Genomic DNA, 13701 nt, shown 5'->3' on the forward strand with positions numbered 1-13701 from the left:
GAACTCTGGGCATCTTTGCTTGGACTGCTGCCCCCGCGACCCGGTCCCCGATAAGCGGAAGAAAATGGATGGATGGATGGATGGACTGTGTTTCCTTTTAAGGAGTGGTTGTCACAGTATAAAAACTCACTACTGGAGTGTAAGCATGAGATTTGAGAGAGCATTGGTAATTAAATTCAGCAGGTGTAGCAAATGACCCCCTGTATGGTTCCCCCTAATGACTTGGAAAAAAATCTCTTGAGTTGGGGGAATTGACACACATGCCATTTGTTATCACATTATTATGACGAGTTCATATTTTGTGGTATCCTACTAGAAAACATGGTACTGCAAATGTCCATGCAGATTCTCAGTCATCCAGGTCATAGCAAGCTGAAGAACGTAGAAAAAAAATTCAGCTGGACTAGATTTTTGGGTTGAAGACATTTCACCTCTCATCCAAGAGACTTCAGCAGTTTTGCCTGTCTGGCGTTGAGTCGGAGATATTTTTCCCCATTGGTGGTGTTTCAGTCTTTTGATGGCCATCAATGTCCCCTAACGACTGAGACATTGTAGCCCAGTATTGGTGAGCGTCGTTACCTGTCTTGGTACTGCAAATGAAAGAAATGGCCATAGAGACGGCATGCAGCTTTTCATGTTTAGTATGAGAATAAATTTAGACTTGATGTTCAAGCATGAAAAGCATTCATCCTTGGTCTCCTTAAAGTTGAAAGATTAGTTCTTGTGTTTACACTGCTTTAGAGTACTTCCAATAAAGATTTCAGCTGTTTGGATCCAGTGACACATTTACCTCTGACCTCCAAGAATGCAACCTCAAAACTGTTTTTAGTTTCAGTTTGACATCAAGGCTACTGTTTCTGCCCAGATTCTGGTAGGATTTGTAGGTATATCCTTGGCTTATTCTAAGGTGGAATGACCAGATGTTGGTTCAGGAATGCATCAGGGTGCAGGATTGCGTCAGTCCTGTGCCAGTGGGCTTGAGAGAGCAGGGCAGGAGTTGTATTTAGATTCTGTGTATATTTTCCAATGAACAGACATGAAAAAAACAGCAATTTCCAGTATTTAATTACAGAGCGGCTGTGGCCAAAAGCATGCTGTCAGTGGTAGTTTTAAGACCTACAGCTTGACAACCTCAGGAATGGTGGCACTGTTGGCTTGGTGAAGCTGTGTCATTTCCTCATATGAGGGACTGGGTTTTTGATGTGTTTTGGTTCCAGCTCCACTGAATGGACAACATTATGAGCTCTGTAAAGAAAAAAAAAGTCTTTATGGTGCTATCATTTGTACCAACATTTACCCCCACTGACGAGCTGAGGCTAAAAGCTCACTAATTTGAGGATTTTATGCTTGGCCTCTTTTCCAAGTCTTTTTATTTCTAATCAATCTTTTTTTATCAGTTTAGTTGCTCTATAGGCCGCCCAGAATGCTGTGGCAGTGATATTTTTTTTTGTGATGTTGATCTGGTCCCTTATTTATCACGCATCTCAGAATCACTACTAGGAATCGTGCTTTGTATGCATAGATAAGAAGCTGGTAACAGAAAATAACATGTTCTTTATACGCTGTAGTAATGTGCTTTATATAAAATCTTTTTCTGTATTTGGCTTTCCAATAAAATTAAAACCTCTCATAATGTGACTCACCTGTGTGAAATCATCTTTATCAGCCCTATGTTTTTCTAATTCCATATAATAAAACTGTATTTAGTGGGAACATAATTATAGTCAAAGAAAAATTTTAGTCTGGTTACACATTCACTTGAGTCGTGTGTGGGTCCATTCTTACACTAAATCCAGTAAAAAAAAAAAAAAAAAAAAAGGATCATGTATCTCACAGCCACTTAAATGTCAATGCTGTAACAACGCTTTGGATTCACAGTGCCCTCGTCTGTGCTCGGGGCAATGACTTTAATACGTGCTCCATCAGTGACTCCAACATGTCCGGGGGAAAGGATTTGCGTATTTGTAGCTGGTTTTTCAATGATTAACAGTGAGAGGTGGGGAAATGAACGAGTCGGTGCATCTTCAGTGGAGCTGTCAGAGCCATCGAGGTCTCCTTTATTACAGCCAAAACTGTCGGTTTTGACCGACTCAAATCATCACTGTTGCTGCCCCCGCTTTGTTAATAAAAAGTGTAGCCTAAAGATGCAACGACTGCAGTTTCAGTGGAGACGTCGTGTTCTTGCTTTTGTTGGAGCAACTGAATCCTGCACAAACTCAGTTACAAAAATGATTCCATTTATGGCCAAACTGTATATTTTAACAAGCTGAGCGTCATTAAGTGTAAAAAAAAAAACATGTCTCCTTCTGCTGAGTCTGTGGGCTCATCTCTGTCTGAACGCCACCTTCTAGGAGCTCCTAACCATCTGAGACACCTCTGGAACTCTCCTACATTTTGGACGAGACTGGAGTGGTTTCCTAAGCTAGAAATGTTAATAGGTTGCTCTTACTTTTATTCCTAAAAGTATGACCAAAAATGTGTAATTTGGAGAATTTTTGGACAGTTAGGAATGATTTCCTACTCTGAGATACTTGATAAGTATGGGCCCAGACCTGATTTGAGTGTAGTCTGGTCCCTCTTTGTTCACTGAAGAAGTCCTTGTGTATTCGGAGCAGTGGGCATGTTTCAAAAGACTCGAATGAGTGCCTTGTCCCTTGAGGTTGTGGTAGGGGAGGGGTGCGGTTTGCCCATCTTTTTTTGGGTTGGTGATACAGTGGTTTTGGCAAGGGTGAGTGAACTTGCCATGTCACCACCTGAGTCACTGTACATTTTCCAAAGTCAAATTCACACACACATTGTGCTCTGCATGAAAAACACAAGTCTGTGTTGGTAGGGGTATGTTGCTTCATGTACTGGTGACACAATGAAATGCAATTTGGGAAGCCATCTTGGAGGAATATGTTTAAAGTGTATTAGATGCTAAAACACACATCATAGTGATTTGTTGTACTCATAGACATGGTTAGTCAACTAAAAATTATGATACCATGCCTTTAAACTTTGGCCATGACAATCTTAAGGTAGACAGCAAAGATATGGCGTTCACGTTACAAAGTAATCCACTGGGAATACGCACTTGAATGTATATGATCGGTCAACACAGTGCAGGTTTGTAGTTGAAAGAAAAAAAAAAAATTGAACCAAATTTGGCTTTTGTACCCCCACACAACACTGCCTCCTTCTAGCGGAGTGTAATTTGCTGCTGGTCCATGCACCTCCCCCACTCAAATGAATGCATAGGGATGCATTTTAGTGAGGTCTGTTTGAATGTGGTCTAACAATGGGTCTCATTCACCAACCGGTCTTAACAAATTTGTTTGCAAAACTGACGGAGTTTTCACAAAGTTTCTGGCATTCACCATTCACTTAGGAACATTATGTGAAATAACTGGTTATTTAGTTTTCTTCTGTTCTGCAGTTATAAGATTAAAATTACAATAACAGTTTTGTCATTACAAGTATTTCTTCAAAATGTTCCTTTTATTTTACAAACAATTATGGTTTTTTAAAATGATTAAACAATACACTGAAAATTACTGCAACCTATTAATTGCTTTGTTTATAAATCAAGGTTTTAAAAATTAACTTTTTACAGTGAGGTCATTTGTAGCCTAAAATTATAAAATGTACTTAAAAACCAAACATGTAAATATCTTGATTTCTAAGTTCTGTTAATTTCTTTAAATGTTTCTTGGATATCTTGGCCAGCGTTAAGGCTGTCTGTGTAAACAATTGGTTTTCCAATTGGAGGTGTGCTCATCTGATAGCTCACCCGATGGAGCCGTATACGGCCCCCATGCTCTGGGCCAACCTGTCCTCCTCCACTGGTCGGAGTCTCTCTTCTCTGTTTGTTTTTGTTACCTCAGATTTGAGCTCAAACAATCTTTTTATTTCATCAGCTGTTCACCCTCCTCCTTGTATCGTTCACTGAATGAGCAAGAGCATACCATGCATCTTTTATTTTATTTTATATCCACTACTGACACTACAAGAGTAGGAGACTAGATTTTTTTTCTAGCTTTTTTTCACACATGAATTCCAGACTATGTCTGCAGAATCTTGGGTGGGTGGATATTTTTGTTGGCATCTTCATTGTAAATGACCATTTTTCTTCACAATGGGATGTTTGCATTCTTCCAGTTTCATGCCTGTCACATGATAGAGCACAGAGGTGGGAAGTAACAAAGTACAAATACTTAAAGTACATATACTTTGTTACTGTACTTGTGTAGATTTTTTTTCAGTTATCTGTACTCTACTTGAGTATTTATATTTCTGATAACTTTTTACTTTTTCTCCCTACATTTTAATACAAACATTTGTAGTCCTTACATTTTCAGATCAGGCTTGTTAATTTTTTTAAAATACATTTGTAGGGAATTTATTAAAAATTATTTTTTAAGCACGTACTGCAAAATATGCACACTGCTGCACTAGGTCACCTGTTCTTTTGTTTACAGTCTACTAGCTTCTCGCACTTTCATGGAATACTCACGCATGTGCAGTCGAATCTTGCTTTACTACACACTGCACAAAGTTATGGTCAATTGAAGATTTTGGGGAAACTCACACTGGTCTGGTATTTTGTAATGAAGAAACAATGTTACCCAGAGCAATGGTGTGTTTCACTGATGTGTTTTTAATCATCTTTAAACATCAAAAGAGGTGTATGGCACATACACATAAGCTGATCCATGTTGGAGAATGACAGACATGAACTGTGAATAGAGGCAGTTCATTGTTGGTTTTAGTCTTTGTGTGGGGATTCTTGAAAAGACTATGTCCTTTAAGGCTCAACTGGGTTAGAAATGTGTTCTCCTTACTTAATGTTAATTCATTTTTGTATATTTTTAATTTTATCTGAAGTTAAACTAATAATCTGGGAAATATATTAATATGATTTAAGCCTCAGGTTTGCACAGAAACAGCAGGTAGAAATGACCATTGAAGGGCTGTGTTTTACTTTTATACTTTAGGCGTGTTTAAGAGCCTGTAATTTTTTTTTTAACTTTTCCACAAGTAAAGAGTTTGAATCAGTACTTTTACTTTTACCCGAGTATGTTTTACACAGATATCTGTACTTCTACATGAGTAACAAATTGGAGTACTTTTGCCATCTTTGATAGAACATTGTCAACATGCCCACTAGCATGGTGTGAATACTCTGGACATTACACTGCTGTTTTCTCACATGGGCTCACTTCGACTCGGACATAACATGGACTTTGTACTAGGGAACTGGCAGGATGAAGTCTGCCTAATGTCACCTGACTCTGACATTTGCATTCTCACATACAGCTCCTTCAGGTAATGTCTAGATAATTTCAGGGTTCCAGTGCATGTCTGGAAAGTGCTTCTGTTTGTTCCAATGCTTATGCAAAAACAGTGGAAGCCTTTGCTCATTCTTATCCCCATAATCATATCATTTCCAGCAGTTGACCACTCAAGCTTTTCCTTTAGTTCATCTGAATTACACAATGGCTTATGAGATTTGAGTTTCTTCCTCCTGCAGTGTCAAGTCCACTTCACCCCAAACCACATCCCTCTGCACTCAGCAGCTATTTAAAGTGTCAGCGACTACTCCCAATTACTTCTCCCCATGCCAAACCAGAAGCTCCGGCCATGCAGATGGAGGCCCCCCACTGTTACTTTAGTCTGTTTGTTTTCATATTTCCCTTCCCTCAGGCAGCCCTCCTTCCTTGTGCTCTTACTGTTTTTGCCTTCGCCAAGGATTGTTGTGTTTTTCTCCAGATGACCTTGGTTATATAAACTAATGCCTGATCCCCCTTCCTTTAGTCCTCCTGCTCCCTGTACTACTACTCTGCCAGGCTCCTATCCTTAGGCGCTCCCACACAGCCCAGTGTTTTGATTACATTGTGAAACTGGAGCCAGGACTATTTATTCCCAGGCGGGGGTAGTGTGGAGGACCTGGGTGGAAGATAATCCAGAGAGGGGGAATTCATGAAGTTGCTGTGGTTGAATCAGGTGGATGGTGTTGGTGGGTGAACTGTTTGTCTTCTCATAATCACTCTCTGTGGACCAAGTATCCAGACAGCTGTTTCAAATAAGCGCCCATGGTCGCATCCCACTGTCAACACATTTTTGAACACAACCCAAAACCCATCTTTCAGTTTTGGCCATTACAGGGTGGCAGACTGAGTGGTTTAAGACAGCATCCGAAGGCATTCAGTGGCAGGACCAAGGCTCAAGCCTTTTCTGGGGAGCCCACATCCTACTGATGTGCCATGGAGCCTGGTAGTAAATCCTAATTTTAAGAGTCTTATTATAGCAATAATGTACAGTGTGCAGACTAAGTGACAACTAAGGCTGAATAATCATGCCATGGTGCAGAATGAAGCAGGGATGCATCAGACATCTCCCTGATAGGACTGCATGATGGATGAGAATCCAAATATTTAAAATGTCTACATCTTTTACACAGCACTGTATGTCATTGGCTTGCCATTTGACATCTATGGAAAGACAATATAGGGAGATCACAAAAAAGCATGCACACTGTTCCCTCTGACCTTCTCCTTGGCTGTGTTCAGATTCTTGTTGTACTGGACAATACTTACCGTACCTTGAAAAAATGAACGGAGGCCCCCACCTGCAAAGTGTGAATTAAGAAGACATTGCAGATGTTGGAAGTGGTTTAAGCTCACTTTGTACAGGAGAATGTGTCGCCTACTGGCTTGGCTGTCATTATCTGTTTCCACATTTTGGTTCCTGAAAACCTGTTTGTGGTGTACTGCACTCTGTTGTCTTTCTAAGCACCTGTCTTTCTCCAGGTCTGGAAAGATCCTTAGGGGAACCATGGAAGGACTGGAAATGGCAAGAAAATAGCACTAGACCTCCACAGGTAGGACACTAGATTTCTGTTTTTGCTGATGCTTCTGCAAAAATTATACATAGGCAAAGAAATGGTAGTCCTAGTTAATTTTTATTCTTACATAACCATTATATAGATTTTTTTTTTTTGCCCTTTGCTGATGTTCTGTACCAAAATAGCCAGATGTGTCCAGGGGCTCATAACTTTGGCTATTTTAATTATTTGCTTCACTGCATCTGAATCACACAAGTTTAGGAGTTTCCTCCTGTCATCTAAGTTTTTGCTAAAAGTTTGTGAATTAGAGTCCAGATGAATTTTGTACATTGTCCTCCTGACCTATTGAAAACAATTCAAGTACAGTTGTTTTTACACATCATTCGTTGTTGTCTGGCAGCCATGGTTGAGTTAGCTTGGCACAGACATCATTTTAAAAAATTGCTATTTTATTGACAGTTCTTTATCAGTAAAATCTGCCAATTAGTCTGTGTTTTTTCCTATTGTTCAGTAAAAAATACACAAACCAACAATGAATTCTTATGCAATTTCCCCCCCACCCCTACAAGTCACTACTTGTTTGTGCAGAATTTGTTTAAAACTACAGTAGTCAGACGTTTCACCAATTAATCTATATAAATGGGTACGGAACTCAAAGTAAAGGCAGAGATGGACTAACCCATCACAGGGAATATATCGATAGTAACTACATTACAGAATATCACCTGTCTTATCCTTGATCGTCCTGTACTTTACTATATCAATGCAACACACTAGCTGGTTTTTAATTGGTCTGGTCTTTCAGTTATTGAACTGGAAGAACATGGTGAAACCAATAAACCTCAATGCGACGTTGTCTTCATGCCTGACTGATGCCCTGTCCTCCTTAATTTGCATATGTGTCATCAGTGTTCCTGAACACACATAGTTTTGCTTATTGTGTTTAATATATGCTTGGTTGTTCACATATGTTTCATGTTTACATAAATACAACACAAATGTGAATGCCCTTAGCACCCATTATTAGCAGCCTACACACAACCCATTGTTATATAACCATAAAATCTTGTACATCATAATTTTCATTTCGTTATTTCTTACGTTTCGTTATTTCTTACGTTATTTGCTAAAATTAATGACTTACTTAGCTACAGGCTCACCTTCTTTTGTAATATTAACTCTGTGTCTTTTCTTTATGTGCTAATTCATTAGCGTCATGGTCCCCTGCCACCACAGATATGTTTAGCATATTTGGCACCAGACAGTCTTCTTTCTGTTTGTAAAATCAAACTCCCAAACTTTAGATGATTGGTTTACCACTTTTCTCTGCTTCAACCATGCTGCTGTTGTTTTTTTGAACATTTTGGTACGCCTCACCGACTTTGTCACCCAGTTGCATCTATGTAATTAGATCCAACTAATCAATAGTTACATTCATTGTCGGCTATATTTATTATTGATTTTTTTTCTTTCTTTAAATTGATTAGATGTTGCAGCCCTAGAATGTGTTCTGTGAAAATCTCCACTCGTAGTTAAGCAGTGACATGTAGTTACAGCCTTGTGCTACTGTGCATGTGGCGTGTGCTCCCAGTCAGTTTCACACAGTTGAAAGAGAACACTGTAATAAGAGAACTAGATTTGGAATGCTATTTAGTCAGAACACTATATTTTAGGCAGCTATTGGAATTGCCATCACAGGAGACAGAGAGGTTGGTACATCCCTGAGCAGACTCTGGCACAATCTGACTGACAGCACTAGTGTACATGTATGAAACTTTGCAACCTTTCTGTTGTTGTCCGATTAGTTGATCTAGCTCCTCCCAACCACTCTTGTATTGTCACCACCATTTCTGTATAAGGATGTGCACATGTAGTTAGCTGGTGTGTCAGAGGTTGTTACTGAGTGGCCTCATTTCCACATTAACTCTCCTTGTTTTGAGCACTCATCCTAGACTGAGCCATTATAGTGCAAACACAATGGTTCACTCAGCAAGACCCAGGGGCACACATTTCACATATCTACTCTTGATCAGGGTTATGGCTGTGTCCTTTCAGTTTATCTATAGACAGGCATGGAACGCTTCTTCTCTTGCAGTAGTCTGACACTGTTTCACCTTTCTGTCTTTAATGATTGGATCAATGCACTCACCCACACAATGTTTTCTAAACACACATGCTTCACACATGCCTCATTTGCTTCAACAGGTCACTTGACCTTGAGTTACATGCAAAATATCAAGTCCATATGCTGCACACACTTTACATACACACACATCTAAGGCCAATCAGAAAAAGTGTCATTTTAAGATGAATCTGAATTTGATAGACCAAAAAGTATTATATTATGTCAGTTTAGCTGCTCCTACACACAATGTGTGATAGCTTACAAGGATGACTTACAGTGTTAAAGTGAATAAAGAGTGAGTTGAACCAACATCTCAGATCTGATTTAGGAAAAAGATACACAAAGAAGTGAGTTTGTCTTGCAAATTATTTTGCTTGGCTTCATCAAGACATTATTTTGGTTTTATTAGCAGTTTGGTTGTAGGCCAGGGTTCAAAAATATACTGTTTCAATCTGACTGAAAGGGATTTCATGCTTTGCTCTCTTATATCAAGTCACAGTTTCATATAACATAGTAAACAGAATTTTTCTGGTGCGTCAATAAAATGAAAAATAACCCAATGTTTGAGTTTAAAAATAATAATTACATTAAGATGTATCAAATAAGTTAAAGGAGAGTGCACAGGTGGTCCTGAAGTAGGATTTTTGCCTTCAATGTGTGTGGCCTGGCTTTGTTCCCTGACTAACACACTATACTGAGGCACTGGGCTTTCACAAAATAGTGTGCCCTGAATCCCCTTTTCCATTGCATGGTACAGGATCAACTTGACTTGACTCTACTTGCTTTTGGTACCGGGTGCTTGCTTGCTGACAGCGGTGTCAGAACCATTTGTTTCTATGGATTGCATAGCACAAGAATGTATCTGTGCAAGGTCCTGTGTGGTGTGCCTGTGCATTGTGCTGAAGTTAAAAAAAAGTTTGAGCGCAGTGCTCAGCGATGACACCTTAACGTGTCCAATTGCAAAGAACCTGACAGACCCCAAAGAAAATGGAGGAGAAGCTGATTTTGGCGGGCCCACACCCTCTTCTTCTTTGCTTCAGCATTTCTCCATCTCCTCATCATCAATACAACTAAAGCCAGAGCTTTTCACTGAGATGTAGATAGCTACATCATGCATCCAAGTACACTGCTAGAAAAACTAGTTAATATCTGCTAACTACCTCCTGGAAAGCTTTTTGGCCGCCTAGTAATTGGCACTCAACATGTGTGCACTTTGCTCATGTGAGCCTCCCTCTCTTATTTTGTGCCCAATCCCCACTGCGAGTGCAGCACATACCATGTCCTATCTAAAAGCCATTTTACACTGCCATGACCTCATCAGCAACTAACAGTAACAATGGAGGGCATCGAAGGTAAGCTATTCTTGATTCTCGATATGTTGCTGTTTGACATATGTGGGAAGATAGCCTTGAACATAAACAAATCTTCAGTGCTATTTACAGTGTTCAGTGCATGACAGCAAAACAACACAAAATATTTGTTTAATCAAAATCACAATGCATTCAATAGGAAAAACTGCACAAAAGATTTGTTTAATGCAATTAACAATGAAATCAATAGGAAAAAAAAACATACAAAACATTTGATACAATTTATAAATGTGTTCAGATCCTTCCTGTCGTGTAATGAACTTCAGCAACTGTGGCAGTATGTTGAACAATTTTATAATATGGCCATTTGAACTTGTGGCCCATGGCCCTCAAGAAAGCCACAAGCTACTATGTTTTGGTTTTTATATTGTCAGGATTTTTGCTATTCAAGTAGTGCATAAGACCCTCTTGTACATCCCTGCCCTTTTTGTCAACACCCTATGACCTCGGTTGTGATCCATGGTGGAAATTGGCAGCTCTCCAGTCAACTAGCAAGCTAATGTCTCATTAACACTTATTCCTAGTCTACAGTTATACACGTCATAATAATAATATTAAACACCCTGTCTGCTGACAGTCATCAACTTTTCTCTCTAGTTATCCTTGACCAGATGTACCCTGTAGAAACTCATAAGCATGCCTAAGCATTTAAGTCTAACTAGACATCCTATCTCCACTACACATTTCTAATACATAAAGTATCTATCCAATTTCTATCTGACTAAAAATACCTAACAGGACTGTCATCAAGATATTTGTCAACAGCAGATCCCAATCAAGGTCATAATAATCATCAATAAACCCAACATTATTTAAATGTATCTAGTCCATATTTATTAAATCTAACCTAGCCTGCAATGCTCCACCTGTGCTGCTCCTCAAGTCTTCCCCAAGTTCCTTGGCCAGTGAACACAATCCCCCATAGAAATGAATGGTAAGGGCTGTGTTTTTTCACACCTTTGAAACTCAGTCTGAACGCCTTAGTGTGTGTGTTGCCGTGTACAGACTAGAAGGATGTGGTCATCTCAGAAAGTGGCTGCTAATCATAAAGAGTCTCCAGAGGACTGTAAATCCCTGTCAGGCCATTTGTTTTATGGGATTAAAAGTCCCTGATGACAAAGATGCCACTTTTAGTAAGGGCAGTGTCGGGCTCTGCTGTGTCAGTCATACACTACAAGAGCTGGCGTCTTCTTAAATCAACCGATTCAAGAGTCCTAGCCTGAAGCACCCAGTTTTTCCATTTTTCCCCTTTCAAAAGTAAACCCCCTAACTACTGAATATTTTTTAAAGTATGTCTTTGCTCCTTCTTTGTTTGTCTGCACATGAAAGTGTTAAACTGATGATGTAATGCAAGTGCATTTGAAATTCCTTATCTTTGTACCGTTAGTGAGACAAGGTGACTTTCCTGGAGCGTGGCAGCTGGGACACCCACAGCAAGCAGAACAACGTAATCAAATAATGTAATTTCTCTCTCGTCTTTTTTTTTTTTCTTCTTGACTGCACTTTCATCACAGAGAAATGAAGAGCAGGGCCTGCTCACTCATTTACTTTACTGACAGTGTCTCCTTTTAAAGTTGAAGTCACCTACATTCATCCTGGACTTCTCAGACAGATTGCCCAATCACTGCTTGACTGTTTCTATGGCATTCACTCACCAACTTGGGCTTTTCAGGTGCCTAAAGCTTTTTTTTCCTTTCAAGATTTTTTTTCCCTTATTTAGTTCAATCTCCTCCTCTCTAATGCCCTCCGCCTACCCTGAGATGCTCCAGACATGAAGGATATGAGAGGCAGGCGGCAATGAGTGCTTTCACTGGGTTGTGTGTTGCTTTTGATGTTGAAATCCTGTTAAAGGGCGGGCTGACAAAAGGTGAAAAAAGCTGGTCATTCACAGGTTTCCTTTCCTATAATGTTTCTGGCTTTGAAGGGAAAATGCTGAAATAAGGAGGTCTGGAGTGTTAGAGTGGCAACCCTTGTTGATATCTTCAACAGTAGATCCACAAATACAAACAACTTTTGTTTTAATCTTTGTGATCCACTATACACATTTGTGGATATGAATGTGTCCATCCCCCTTGAGAAAAAGAAGAAATAAAAACCCTACAGCATGAAATGTGAGTCTGAATTTTAGATGCAGTCCTAATTAGGTGTTCACAGCTGGGCCGTGCCCTGCGTTGTGCTCAGATTTTTGCTATTCAAATGTATTAAAATGAGAGGATTTTCCGATTGCTGTTCCTCTGTGGTTTTGTTTTGTTATTTGATTTTGATGATTTGCTTGTTCGTTGCTTAGGTTTTGACTTAGCAGCTGTGTGAAATTGCTTTTCAAAGGATTTACAAAATCTCCATATTATGTAAAACCTGAAATGGCTTATGTATTCAAAAGATGTGATGTTTTCTTTGTAGTTAAAATAGTCTGGTTGGATTTCCAAAGGATGTGCTGATGTCTTCTCAGGCATTTTTTAATCAGGATGGGCGTCTCTTATTTTTCCTCTCCTCAATAATTTCCATCTTCCATCTTGTCCTGTACCTTCACTTTTCTCTCATTTAACCAGCTGTACTCTGCCTCGGTTCTCCCTCCCTCTCTCCATCTCTCATCAAAGAGATGCAGTATTGGGAGGGGCAACACATGGAAAGCAAAGGAGAGGTAGGTGGGACAGAGTTATAAGATGAAGAGAGAATAGATTGAACAAGACAATGGACATATTAGGGTCAGAGTCCATATGATACCCAGAGGTACAGTTGAACACATACAGTATGAGGGTGATCAATAAGGTATGCTTATCTGAAGGAACCAAGCCTGGCCCACCACCCACAAACACACGCACCCACCCCCTGGGAATAAAAGAACAATACATGCATCTTGCACCCTTCCCCCACTTATACACAGTTACACACAGACACCATCAGCTTGCATCTGTGCAAAAAATGCAGCCCTGCACATTCATTTGAATGGGGAAAACACATTACGCAGCAGGGACCAATCATATTGTCATCCATGAATTGCTTTGTAATGAGAACACCAATGTTCTGCTGTTTGCCTTGAGATCATTTCCATCAAATATAAAGCTGTTGCCACAGTGATAATTTTCCAGAGTTGTAAAATCCCGTTTAAGAGTAGCATATTACAGACCATTCACCTTTTTTTTTGTTTTTGTTTTTTTTTTGTTTTGTTTTTTTGGCATTGTTAGGTAATTTCTTAGTTAGATAGATATTGATTAGAGATCTGTTGTATTAGAAAATGTTAGTGTAGACAGGATGTCTAGCTCAGGCTGTTAAATGCTTAGTTCATTGTCATGAGCTTGCTGCAGGCTGCATGTGGGCCTCAAGGTCAACTAGAATGAAGAGTCTGCAGGCAGGATGAATATTGCTAGTAGCATGATATG

The 13701-nt window shown here is 39.5% G+C and overlaps 1 protein-coding gene across 2 annotated transcripts in view; it reads left to right on the forward strand.

Annotated features, from left to right (window-relative positions):
- The window catches only part of plxnb1b (plexin b1b), a 142204-nt gene that overhangs the window by 34663 nt on the left and 93840 nt on the right, over nucleotides 1–13701 (forward strand). The window contains exon 2 of one of the 2 annotated variants that reach the window (XM_020599872.1): nucleotides 6792–6862. The exons of the other annotated variant lie outside the window; for it this stretch is intronic. The gene's annotated coding sequence lies outside the window, so the exon portion shown is untranslated. The remainder of the gene's footprint in view (nucleotides 1–6791; nucleotides 6863–13701) is intronic. 2 annotated transcript variants of the gene reach the window in all.

This window comes from Monopterus albus, unplaced genomic scaffold (genome assembly GCF_001952655.1).
Source record: "Monopterus albus unplaced genomic scaffold, M_albus_1.0 scaffold43.1, whole genome shotgun sequence".
Classification (NCBI taxonomy): domain Eukaryota; kingdom Metazoa; phylum Chordata; class Actinopteri; order Synbranchiformes; family Synbranchidae; genus Monopterus; species Monopterus albus.